Raw genomic sequence first — 13,115 nt, forward strand, 5'->3', positions numbered from 1 at the left:
ACATTGAACAGACAGGACTATAAATACACAGGTAAATTAACGAACACGGCTGGACAAGGATAAACTACTAATGACATGAAACAAACCAAATATGGACACAATAGGCAGGAACACATGACAGAGGTCTGACAAATATATAATAATACAACATTCTCATGCTAAGAAATAGGTGACAAAATATCAGAAAAATTGTGTGAAATGTTTTATATCTTTCTTATTTGACATTCAGTATCTCAGGAAAGAAGTAAGGTAGGATTTTTTTTATGTGCTCCAACATGTGAGCTGTATGTGAATCTTTTTTTTTTTTTTTTTTATCAAAAAAGCAGTCAAAAGTTACAGTATTTGAAACTAAGGCAGCCTTTTTCTTAGCTCTTAGTTCCAGAGCCGGAAAGTAACGGAGTACATTTACTTGAGTACAGTACTTTAGTACAATTTTGAGGGATCTGTACTTTACTGGAGTATCATTTTTGGGGAGTACTCATGACTTTACTCAAGTACATTTGAGAGGCAAATATTGTACTCTTTACTCCGCTACATTTCTATCAATAACTGTGAGTACCCGTTATTCTTCTAAAAAAAAAAAAGGAAAAAAGAAAAATCTCGGAAACCCTCAATTTGTTGTTTCCCTCTCAAACGTGATTGGATTGTGCAGGTGACACTGATTGGGACAGCCTATCAGCAATCACCTTCAGCTTTCCGCCAAAGTCAACTCCATGGTCAGATAATGATTTAGATAAGAGACGAAACCATGGACGAAACAATGGATGAAGACGCAGCAGGTCCATCCCGGGAATGTGCCAACCCGTGGCCGCACCTCGCCAGACTATTTAAATTTTCTGAACAAGTTCATTATAGTTTTCGCTTCAAGTGTTTGCTGTGTTTACCAAAACAGAACTTCATCACCGCCTACAAAAATGCATCCTCCAACTTGCGGAAGCATGTCAAGGTACGTACATTGAAATAAACTTCATTATATTTCTAAGCTAGATTCTAGCTACAGAAAAGTGCACTAAATGATTGGCTAGCTGCGATAATGCAGCTTTTTACATTCTCGGTTACGTTTGAGTAGTCGAAGCCACATGCACCCGCCTATTTGCCAGCTGTAGCTAGCCATTCAGATGGCTAACTTTGGCCTGACAATAGTTAGCATAATCCGAGGCAAGATAATCATGTAACATAGATAATCAACTGAAGTCCTTTCAGATTCATGTTTTAACATGCCCCTGACAAATAGAGAGAGCATACAATGTATCTTTTCTAGTCTGAGCTCGAGTACGAAACGTCTTTTTTACCATACAAAAAATGCAAAAGCCTAATTAGTTCAGTCGTAGGCTATGCTAGTTGCAAGCAGGGCATTTCAGCTCACTTATTTCACCAGAGCGAACTAGAGCTAGCCCTACAGGGGCTATTTGGCTTTTTTTTTTTTAATAACAGTTCAGCTGGCCTAGACAGGATTACAATAGTGTTTGTTGAACTGTAAATCTTAAATGCCTATTCAAGTGGGGGAACGCTCTTGAGTGAACTTATACCTGTCTTGTTATACCATAAAAAATTGTTGTAGCCTACAATTGTATTTAAATACATGAGAAATATGCTACCCAAAGCACCTAAATACTTTGCTGGTCCACACAAATTAAAGTTAGTTGCACCAGTAAAACCAATTTAAAAAGTTAGTCTGGAGCCATTGGAAAATTATGAACAACCAGCACTTCATAATTAATAATACTGCTATGTAGACTACAGGATGGGTATCTTTTCTAATATTTATTAGTTTATTATAGTGTAAACTGGAATATTATACTGTGTTTTACAGAGAAGGCATGAGACACATCTGGAGGAATACTGTCAACTGACTTCAACAGCCTGCAAGAGGCCATCAGAAGGTGGAACAGGCTTCAAGGCGAAGCAACTGAAGCTGCTGGAGACCAAGCAGGTGTCTCAGAAGACGGTTGATCGGGCTATCCTCCGCTTCATCGTTCAAGGTCTCCAGTCCTTCTCCCTGGTTGAGAAACCATCCTTCCAAGACCTTATTGTAGAATTACAACCGAGTAATGCTGTCATGTCCCGCACAACTGTGCGGCGCAAGATTGATTCAGCTACATCTAAAATGAAAGAACGTCTCAAGAACAAAATGAAAAAGGTACCATACATTGCCACCACTACTGATTGTTGGACGGCCAGGAGAAGGAGCTTTATAGGTGTAATAGCCCACTGGCTCGATCCTTGCAGTTTTGAACGCCGTTCAGCTGCCCTTGCACTCTCATTAAAGCTCAACACAGCCCTGCCAGCTTCAGCAGCATATGAAAGGCTTTTTAGCATAGCAGGTTTGCTTTTCACCCCAAGAAGGGGATCAATTCATTCACAGAATTTTGAGAAACAACTTCTCCTCAAGTTGAACAAGGACTTCATGACATTTGATTGAATTGAAGTACAGTACACACACACACACACACACACACATATAGTTGTCACACATAGATTGTGTGTGTGAGAATGGTGTTATTCAGCTAAAAGTATTTTCTCCTGCCTTTGCCTGTATGTCAATGTGAGAGGAAGGGGCTTAATACTGTCACTCAAATGAGCTGAATTTTATTTTTCCTTCTTTGTACGCTGACCTAAACACAGCTGATTAGCTGATTTTTTTAAATAATTATTATTTTCTCCTCTTTGCTCTATGCTGCGTGTATAACATGGTCAGGTTCAGAGGTGTGTCAGAACATTGCTATATTGCCGCCTTTGCTGGTTTAGGTTTATTGATTTGATTGATGAAAAAAGAGAAACTCACATGTACACACAATTGTTAGCTGAATTTTCTTTTCTGATATTATACATTAATGTAAGCTGAGCATTTGCTTTGATGTTCTTGAGTATGCGGTGTGTTTAACACAGTCAGGTTCAAATGTGGGTGCAAAAAATCCATTAAAACTCTAGCAGAGGTTTGTCAGAGCGTTGCCATTGTGCTATTGCCTTGTGGGCAAGTGAGAAATGTTAAATAAAGCAACATGGTAAAAAGATGAAAATGACTTGATTTTACTTTCAATTCCTTTTACATTCTCCAAGGTATTAACATTTTTCATAACTCCATGTAGGACGTTTCTGTACATAAATGTAAGCACTGTGGCAGTAGTAATGCAATATTTAGAAAATGTACTCTTGATACTCAAGTACTTTTAAAAACAAGTACTTCAGTACTTTTACTTAAGTAGACACCTGACTGTAGTACTTTTACTTGTACTTGAGTAAAATTTAGCAAGGGGTATCTGTACTTTTACTCAAGTAATGAAGCTGTGTACTCTGTCCGCCTCTGCTTAGTTCTTTTCTTACCTTTTTTGACAGTTTTGCAATTGTAGTTTTGAATTTGAAGTAATGCCTCACTCAAGCTTAGTCAAAGCTTGTTCCCCTTCAGGAACTCAAGCTGTGTCCGAAAATGCTTCAGTGTGACTGCGCTCTGAATCACATGTGCAATCAGTCCAATGGAAGGGCCGAGGCATCACGGGCGGGGTGATGTCACGACCAGGAAGCTTAAAAGCACGTGCGGCGGAGCCAGTGTCAGCTTTCTGTCATTCAGCAAGCTCTCTGTGTGTCTGTCAGTCTGATACTTGTTTTGTGAGTCTCATTTAGTGTTGTTCGTTATTTCATTCCTCTCAGAAACAATCACTATGTCAAAGGCTACACACAAATCAACACATAAGGGCGATCACGGATCACGTTTCAAGCTGTGTGTTCCTCCCTGCCCTCGCTACATCACGAGTGGGGATACACACAGTTTGTGCATGGTCTGCCTGGGTGCGAAGCATGCGGAGTCGGCTCTTGAGGGCCGCTACGCACGCTTCGCTCCCAGAGGGCTCTCTTTGAGAAGGGAGCCTTTGCGAGTGCTCCTCACAGTGCTGGCCGAGGCAGAGAGGAAGCTGCTCTCGTGGGGCTCGCAGGCTGATCTGGCAGAGGGAATGGAGACGGGCGAGTCCCTATCTTCTTCCTCGCCTGCCAGATCTGGGGCCCTCTCCCTGGGTTCGGAAGCCCGTTCTGTGTGTAGCGGAGCTGAGAAGCTCGCCACCTCTTCGGAGGTCTCTACAGCAGTTAGATCGGTCGTCCCCTGCCGGTGCGCCGCTTCAGGGCACCGATCTAGCCGCTCCTATTACACCAGAGGTCAGTCTCGAGAGACTGATTCCCTTAGTAGATTACTTGGCAGTATGGAAACTACATAGTTCCAAAGAAGGATGGAGGGTTGCGTCCCGCAGCTCGAGTTCCTGAAGGGGAATGTCTCAGGTTATGTATGTAACCATGGTTCCCCAAAGGGAACGAGATGCTGCATCTCGAGGCCACACTTCCGGCATCCCTGCCAGCACTTGCTTCATTCCTAGAAGCTGACGCCGGCTCCGCCGCACGTAATAGAAACCCCGCAGACATCAGGCAGGGTGAAGTTTAAAAGCCTTCCTGTTCGTGACATCGCCCCGCCTGTGACGCCTCGCCCTTCCATTGGACTGATTGCACATGTGATTCAGAGTGCGGTCATGCTGAAAGCGTTCCCAAAGCGTTTCCGGATGCAGCGTCTCGTTCCCTTCGGGGAACCATGGTTATATACATAACCTGAGACATTTTATTGTGCTCTGTGTTACCTTTAAAATGACATAAGACACATGACTATCTGAGCTGTATGATGTTTTTTGACATATCAACATGGCACAAAAACATATTTCATAAATTATGATTTTTTCCCCCTTCTATTTATCAGCAAATAACTTAGCACTAATTAGGAGTTAATCAAAGTGGCCACATGCATTTTAAAGTTCAGACTTTAATCTTTCAAATGACACCAGGCTCACTCTCAGACTCTGAATTCATAATTTGTGTGATAAGGAATAAATGTGGTGCTATTTTACTGCCACTGGTGTTCATTTCAGCTGGAAACTGCAGTGAAATGTATAGGTTTGTTTTGTGCACTTTCACATAGACAGAGTCACATATTTCCAATGATCCTGGACTGGATTAAACAGTGCATCAGTCACTCATTCATCTAAAGATCCCTGACCTCAGCATTTAAGAAGGACAAGATATTCCTATTGAAGAAATGATAGAAAAAGACAGTCCAGATTATAGGCTACTTCCAATCTGATGCCTTTTATTTAGTAGTTTAATTAGTGATACACCGATCAGGATTTTTCATGGGCAATTCAGGTTCTATTTGTTTGTTTATTTATTTATTTATTTATTTATAGTTAATTGGCTGATTCTGATACTGGTTGCTTTTTAATTATTATTATTATTATATTTAATAAATAACAATGTACGCATTGCAGTGTAGAGATCATCACTAATACAAATTGGTTTTGTCGGGCAAATAAAGAAAATATGATGAGGTGTCATGAACCGGAAAGACTCCGACCTTGTCTCCTAGTATTTAATGCTACGACACACAGTAAGCGAAAGTGAAAGCAACAACGAGGGACTACTTATGATCACTGAGTTTACGGTAAGTTGTTATCTGTTGAATCATATAGTCTATTACGAAAACTATTATACCGAATAATATTGTGGTGTTAACCTACACATCAATTGAAGAGCACAGACCAGAAAAACGATTCCTGTCGCTAATAGATTGGAAGGCAATAAATAGTACAACAGCTGCCATAAACTTTAGATCTCTCGACTGAGGTTTGTTTAACAAGCTTTTAATAAGTAGGATACACACAGGTTAAATCTGCTGTAAATGACACAATACATAAGGGTCACCTGTGCCCTCCTGCATACATTTTTTTTTTTTCAATAATTTAACCGAATTATTCCGATACGCAGAGGCGGACTAGGCGCCTAGGGCGGAAGCACAGTCAGGGCGGCAAAGAGGACAGATATTTTCGTCTTTTGGGCATTCGTTTGGAATTATTGCACTCAGATCAACAAGTTACCACCTCTTAGTTATTCTAAATCTAAATGAACTTTGCTTCATAGTAATGAAGCAAAGTTCCCCCACCTGAGCGGGCTCAATAGGCTGAGAGCCGATCCTCCCTATACGCAGATTACGCAAGCTAAAACCAGGAGGGGCCTTTGCTCTCAAATATATTTTAGTTTCCTTTTTGAATTTGGCCAGCTGTTATGAAAACATTAATAATTATTTATTTTAATGCGGTGCGCTGTCACCCTCTCTACGTAAAAATCAGTCAAATCATGTAATGTGAATGTCCAACCCGTTCTCATCAAACTGCGTATAAATAACACGGCTTTGGTGACGTCACTGCCGCTGCAAATGAGCGTGGTATTTGTACGCATCTGCTGTCCACTGAAGATAATGGGAAGGATTGGCGTATCATATGCACGCAAAATTGGCTTTTGGCGTATGCATGATATGCTATTGGAAAGTGTAAAGCCGTGTTATTTATACGCATTTTGATGAGAACGGGTTGGAATGTCATACAGTCTCTTGCTGGAGACTAAAAAAAAAAAAGGGTTGAAAGCGTACCAAGCCGCGCGATTCGAGACGGAGAGAAACACGGACAAATGCGTTTCATCCATTCTTTCAGAGGATGGAGAGTAAGGGATCATTCGCGCAATCACTTTGTTGACCCACTTAGTGATTACCAGCTTGCATCAGTTGCTTTCATAGTGTGCACATATAGGCTACTCTAAAAATCACGGTTGTTTTATTGCAACATTTTTTAGTGTTTGTAACCCAGCTCCTATAGGACATTCGCAACAACCCAGCATTTGCGTTTGCAAAGCGTGCAATTTTGCAATCTCTTCGGGTGCAGCTGACTTATTTATTTGGTCAAATATAGGTTTGTTTCATTTAATCCATAAAACAACAAACCATTTTATATTATGCAAAGCAAACCAAGTCACCTAAACGAGCCGCATCGGTCTTTTTGCGACTATATGACATGTTTTCGTTTTACCTCTAAGATGCTTGTTAAACTAGCTTGTTAAATGTAAGAAATGCCCTATAGCCTACATGTGTATACGGTAAAATGTTGTATTAAGAACTGTATTTGACGAAAATAAAGACATTTATGCAAGAGAAAGAAACTAAAAAAAAAAAGAATAAATAAATGAAAAAAAAAAAAAAGAAACCAACAGCAACTAAATATAATAATCAAAAATAAATAATCGTTTTCTAATCAATCTCAGCATGCTTTAATTTTGTGTTGCTAGAGGTTTGCGCCAACAAACTTAAATTAAAATGTCTTTGGTGTTTGGTGATGAGTTTTTGGCTCAAGGTCTGCATATAAAGTCACAGAGGTGTTCAGCTGGGATCAGGACTTGGCTTTCTGCAGACCAGTCCAGTTCTTCCACACTGACTCAATCAATCATGTCTTTTTGAACCGTGTCTTATACACAGAGGCACTGTCATGTTAGAATAGAAAAGGGTTCTGTACAAACTGTTGCTATAAAATTAGAAGCACACAATTCTCTATATATATTATATGCTTAAACATTAAGATTTGTACTCATAGAAATTACTAAAGTAGTCAAACCTGTTCATTAGAAGGGGGTGCCAATACTTTTGGCAATATAGTGTATGTTTGTTTCAAACAGGAGGATTCTGAATTGCGAACACACAAAATAGTCATAGTTCCCATATGCAAAATGGGAACAGAAAATACTTTTTTGGAATTAAACTACATTGGTAAAATCTTGTGTCTTGACAGGAATACATTAGTTGATCATGAGTGCTGGAGAGAATGATGATGGCTCTGCCAATATGAGCGGTTCAAAAGAAGACCTTCATTCTGAACGGTGAGGACAATGACAAAGTCACATACATTTCAAGATTAATTAAGCATTACACTTATTTAGTGACATTTGTTATAGAGATAGCAATTCAGCAGAATTGGGTTTGGCAGTTTGGGAGTAAAGCTGACTTCATTCATCCATGAAAAATCACATACAAATGGTTGATCATGCTACATTTGAGACACACATAGAGATGCCTGCTTTGAGATTTTTTATATGTACAGCAACAGATATAGCACTATTCAATCGTATTTTACTTAAATGCAGACACCAGGTCTATTACATGACCTTTGGCATATACAGGACATGTTATTTTTGAAAGGGCGCAATAACTATATATATATATATATATATATATATATATATATATTCCCCATTTCCCCATTAGAACTGAAAACGAGAGATCAGACTCACCATCATCATCACATCAGTCTCTGAGGAGTGAGAGATCAATTCCTCTTCCACTGGACTTCAGAGATGAAGCACAGAAAAATGCAGAAAGGTTGGATACAATTAAACATTTACAGTTAAGTTAAAGTGAAAAAGGAAAAATATAAACTGTCTTTCATTTGTAAAAGTGAAAATACTCATTTATGTGTGACAAATGTTCTGTGTTTTACTCAGAACTAAACAGGAGACATCAGACGTCCCTTCATCATCATCATCACATCAGTCTCTGAGGAGTGAGAGATCAATTCCTCTTCCACTGGACTTCAGTGGTGAAGCACAGAAAAATGCAGAAAGGTTTGGTATAATTAAACAGTTATCATGAAAGAGAAAATATATATATACATTACCTTTCATGTGCAAACATATACATTTGCATGTGATAAATGTTATGTTTTGCTCATAGAACTAAACAGGAGAGACAAGACTCACCAACATCAACAGATCTGTCTTTGAGAAGTGAGAGATCAATTCCTCTTCCACTGGACTTCAGTTATGAAACACAGAGAAACACAGAAAGGTTTGGTATAATTAAACATTTGCAAAAAAAAAAAATGTAGGGCTAGACATTATGGCAGAAAATTAAATATATATATTTTTTTTCAGAACATTTGAGCAATTCAAGATAATGATTTCAAATTTGAAACATTTACATATTTTGTAGCATCTCATGTATAAAACAGCATTCTAAAAATGTTGTGCACAAGTTTTAAAAAAGTTCAGGTAGCGTCTCATAACCTAGTATAGTCTGTGTGAATAGCTGGTCAGGACTAGTGATATGTCCTACATCACGATCCTTCATAGAGAGCATCACATGTGAGAGCTTCATCAGCTGTGCTGTCATGCACTCACATGACCTCTTATTATTATAATTGTAATGCTTGGTAATATTTTATTTATTCAAAACAGTGATTCCTTGATTAAAAAAAACAAAAAACAAAATACAAACATGGCATTACATTACATCGGAATGAATTTATAAAATCTGAAAAATCACCTAGCCCTACAAAGCAGTTCACATTAATAGTCTCATCATTTATTTAAGTTAAAGTTAACAGATTAATATTGAATATTCTTGCAGTAAATTGTCTGTAGAAGAATCCCTACAGCATGCGGAGTCCACACCAGCTAAAGGAGTCTGTCCGCAGCACCACAGAGATCTGGAAGTGTTCTGTAAGACTGATAACAAGTACATCTGTAACATCTGTGTGGAGCAAGACCACCAAGGACACAGTAAAATCTACACTGCGGTTAGTATACCTCTCAACTGGAGGTATTTATGTTATATAATTCATGGCTGATAAACGTTGTTCAGTTGGATATTCTTTTATTTTACCACAGAAACCTGATGTGCCAGACAGTCAATCCCTGCTCCTTCATAATATGAAGAAAATGGTGACAGAAAACTTCCAAGCTTTTAAAAGAGAACTATCAGAGGATTACCCAGAATGCTTAGGGAGTGAGCCGGATGAGCTCAGTGTCTCTGACGCTGCTAAGAAAATAGTGGAGAGCTTTGGAGAAGAGGGAGCTTGGAGAATCACTTTTCACTTCCTGACAAATGGTAAGGCTATTATTACATGTAATTGTTTATGTATTTAAGAATATTTCATTTAATGTTAACATCCCTTACTTTAACCTAGCTAATCCTCTTCAAAAAAACATGGAAGCCAATAAAGCAAAACTTCAGAACAAATGCCAGCATATAAATGAAGGAAATTCATCTCAAGGTAAACAGAGTTTATTGAAGGAGATCTACACAGATCTGTACATGACAGAGGGTGGAAGTGGACAGATAAATAATGAACATGAGGTGTTGAGGAATGAAATGATTTCACAAAACAGAACCACATCAGAAAGAACATTCACATGTAATGACATCTTCAAGACGCTGCCGGGACAAAGCAAACAAATCAGGACAGTCCTGACGATGGGTATAGTTGGCATTGGAAAGCACGTGTCGGTGCAGAAGTTCATTCTAGACTGGGCGGATGGGAAAGCAAACCAAGATATCAACGTCATCATCCATCTACCATTTTGTGACCTCAACCAGAAAAAGGAGAATTGCAGTCTTCTACAGCTGATTCAACAATGTGCTCCTGAACTAAAAGAAGCTGATCTTCAAAAAATGAAAGTGCTTTTTATTTTAGATGGTTTAGAGGTCTGTCAGTATCCTCTTGATTTCCATAAGAACGACAACTGCTTTGATATTAATGAGGAAGTACCTGTGGATGTGCTGCTCACAAACCTCATCAGGGGGAATCTGCTCCCCTCTGCTCTCCTCTGGATAACCACACGACCATCAACAGCCAGTCGGATCCCTCCTGAGTGGGTCCAACGGGTCACAGAGATTCGAGGGTTCAATGACCATCAAAAAGAAATATACTTCAGGAAGAAAATAACTGATCAGAACCTGGCGAATGAAATCATCACACACATCAAATCATGTCGGAGCCTCTACATCATGTGCCACATGCCCATCTTCTGCTGGATTTCTGCCACTGTGCTAGAAAATATGATGAGTAATGGGAATTCTGATAAAATACCCAGAACTCTGACTGAGATGTTCACTCGTTTCCTGCTCATTCAGATCAGCCTAAAGCATAAGAAGTTCAATGGAGCTGATGTTGATAACCCAGAGAAACTCTCTGACTTTGACAGAACATTGATTCTGAATCTTGGAAAACTGGCTTTCCAGCAACTGGAGAAAGGCAATATAATTTTCCATGAAGAGGATCTGATAAATGGTGGAATTGATGTGAGTAAGGTCTCAGAGTACTCAGTGTGCACAGAGATGTTCAGAGAAGAGTTGGGACTGTACAGGGAGAAGGTCTACAGCTTTGTGCATGTGAGCTACCAGGAGTATCTGGCAGCGGTATATGCTCACTTTGCATGTGTTAATGATGGGCAAAATGTTCTTGTCAAAGATAAATCAAAAAATCTTTCTGATGTACATCAGAGTGCTGTGGATAAAGCTTTGAGGAGTGAAAATGGAAATCTTGACCTCTTCCTTCGTTTCCTTTTGGGTCTTTCTGTTGATCCCAACTGCACTCTCCTGCAAGACCTTCTCACCAAAAGCAGTTCAAGTAAACCCTGTGTAGACAAAAACATGACAGTGCATTTCATCCAAGAGACGATCAAACAGGAACAATCACCAGAGAGAATCATCAATCTGTTCCACTGTTTAAATGAGCTAAATGACAACACTCTGGTTAAAGAAATCCAGACTGCTATGAAATCAGGAACGCTCTTGGGTAGCGAGCTGGAGCCTGAGCAATGGTCAGCACTAGCTTATGTCTTGCTGAAATCTGGGGAGGAATTAGATGAATTTGACATGAAGAAGTTCCACACATCAGCAGCAAACCAGCTAAGACTGCTGCCGGTGCTCAGGATCTGCAAAAGGGCCAGGTCAGTTTTCACTGATTATTCATACCTAGTGTTGTCAAAAATATCGATATTTCGATAAATATCGATACTGAAATATCTGAACGGTACCAATATTAATTTCCCGAAGTATGGATACACCGATACTAGCCGAGCTGTCACTTTCACTTCTCTCCAAAGGCGCGTGGACAAGCACCACACGTGACCGCACTCGTCTCCTTCGCTCTGGTTAAATAGCACAAGTGAAGTGAATAGAAAGATGACTGCTCTGGTTGTTAAAGAACACAGCAGGAGCGCTATCTGTAGGGATCTATGATCTCCGCGATGCATAGAACGCCACGGAATCCAGTCATAAACACGGAATTTACAGTTTAACGCGGAATGTCACGGAATTGGTCAAAGTTTGGATGAATTAATCAAAAGTAGGTCATTACACTTAAATCAAATCGCGATATGGACTAGTATCTGTAAATATTAAGCTGCAAAAGTGGATTTAAATATGAATCCTGCATGTTCTGCGCGTCTCTGTGTGAATGTGCTGCACGTGCAGTTGTGTTTACTAATGTGGCGCTCGCGGTGATTTCAGCGTCTGCCGTCTCAATGAGGACATAAAATACATCAACAATATCTCCAGAACTGATCTGAAAGCACTTTACCAGCAGTTTACCATTTAATTTGAGTAAAACTAGCTTCATATCATACACACAGAACTTTAGAAGTATTCACGGCAACCCGTCAAAATAAAAGTTCGGTTTAACTTTTCTTAAAAGCCTATTAAAGACCTTGTACCAGAAATAGGCTATATTACTATTATTTAGTAGAATGTACATAATACTACTACTTACTACTGTTCATTTTTTTAAAGAAATAATCACAAAATATTTTAATTTTAATAGTAAATCCCCTTCATTTGCCAAAAATGTAAATGTTTAATTTTCATTAATTCAAATATAAATTAATTAAAATTGTTTTATGCCTTCATCTGATATCCAGTAAAATTTAAATACACAACACAGAATTTCTGAGGGGGAAAACACATTTCATAAGGCTACTGTAAGAATAAATAAAAATAGTTTGTATGCATTCAAATAGCCTAATTGTTACGGGGCTGACGAGACGTGAGACGTGCGGATCCATATGCAAGGCTTTATTATAAAACATGGTCAGAAACAGGCAGGGTCAGACATCGGCAAACAGGTATGGTGGAGGCAAGACAGAGCAATCCGTGGAGCAAGCGTGGGTCAACGATCAGCGAACAATATCCAAAGGGGCAAGGCAGAGAGATAATCCAGAGACGAGAGCAATAATCCAAACGGGGAGCAAACAGAGTCCAAACGGCAAGGCGAAGGGTTAATCCAGGAAACACGGGCAGGGTCAGACACGGCAGGAAAACAAGGCAAGACTAGGACTAGGATAATGGCTCTGTAGAGTTGCTATCGCTATGCGAGTGATATACGCTAACAATACTCGGCCGTGAGCAAGAGCAATCCCAGGCTTAAATAGAGTGATGGTGATTGTGAAATGGTGATCAGGTGTGTGTGATGAGTGAATGGTGACAGCTG

General features: G+C 39.5%; 1 pseudogene across 1 annotated transcript in view; it reads left to right on the forward strand.

Moving 5' to 3' along the window:
- The first annotated feature begins 5,406 nt into the window (after positions 1-5,406).
- LOC306887909 (NACHT, LRR and PYD domains-containing protein 3-like) overlaps positions 5,407-13,115 on the forward strand; it is a 35,754-nt pseudogene continuing 28,045 nt past the window's right edge. Inside the window, exons 1-8 of the transcript XR_013785952.1 lie at positions 5,407-5,470; positions 7,641-7,728; positions 8,114-8,227; positions 8,350-8,469; positions 8,579-8,692; positions 9,254-9,422; positions 9,514-9,733; positions 9,813-11,577. The product of XR_013785952.1 is annotated as an NACHT, LRR and PYD domains-containing protein 3-like (transcript). The remainder of the gene's footprint in view (positions 5,471-7,640; positions 7,729-8,113; positions 8,228-8,349; positions 8,470-8,578; positions 8,693-9,253; positions 9,423-9,513; positions 9,734-9,812; positions 11,578-13,115) is intronic.

Source organism: Barbus barbus (genome assembly GCF_936440315.1).
Source record: "Barbus barbus genome assembly, chromosome: 21".
Lineage (NCBI taxonomy): Eukaryota > Metazoa > Chordata > Actinopteri > Cypriniformes > Cyprinidae > Barbus > Barbus barbus.